This window comes from Mirounga leonina, unplaced genomic scaffold (genome assembly GCF_011800145.1).
Source record: "Mirounga leonina isolate KUSES-001 unplaced genomic scaffold, KU_Mleo_1.0 Mir_152, whole genome shotgun sequence".
Taxonomy (NCBI): Eukaryota; Metazoa; Chordata; class Mammalia; order Carnivora; family Phocidae; genus Mirounga; species Mirounga leonina.
The window spans coordinates 5600273-5601004 of NW_023270380.1; positions in this window are offsets into that span (position 1 = coordinate 5600273).

The following is a 732-nucleotide window of genomic DNA, read 5'->3' on the forward strand; positions in this document are numbered from 1 at the left end:
AACAGCCCAGATGAATCCAGGTTTCCTGTACACTAAGATGAATCAAACTACTAGACTCTAGAATCCTTGGATGGACGATGAGGGATACACATAAGTCAAGCTGTAACATAAAATTCAGATTTCTGATGGCTAATTCATATTCGTAGCAGCATTATTCATATCAGCCAAGGCGTGAAAGCACCCAAATGTCCATCAATGGATGAATGGATAAACTAACTATGGTATATCCATACAATGGAATATTATTCAGCCTTAAAAAGGGGGGAAATTCTGACCCAGCCTACAACATGGATGAACCTTGAGGACGTTACACTGAATGAAATAAGCCAGTCTCAGAAGGGTAAGTACTGAATGATTCCACTCATATAAGGTCTCTAGAGTAATCAAATTCATAGAGACAGAAAGTAGGATGGTGGAGGGGTGCCTGGGTGGCTTAGTCAGTTAAGCATCCGACTCTTGATTGTGGCTCAGGTCATGATCTCAGGGTTGTGAGATGGAGGCCCGCATCTGGCTCCGCACTCAGGGGGGAATCTGCTTGAGATTCTCTCGCTTTCCCTCTCTCTCTCCCTCTTCTCCTTTCCTGTTTGTATGCTCTCTCTCTCTCTAAAATAAATAAATAAAATCTTGAAAGAAAGAAAAAGAAAGAAAGAAAGAAAGAAAGAAAGAAAGAAAGAAAGAAAGAAGAAAGGAAGGAAGGAAGGAAGGAAGGAAGGAAGGAAGGAAGGAAGGAAG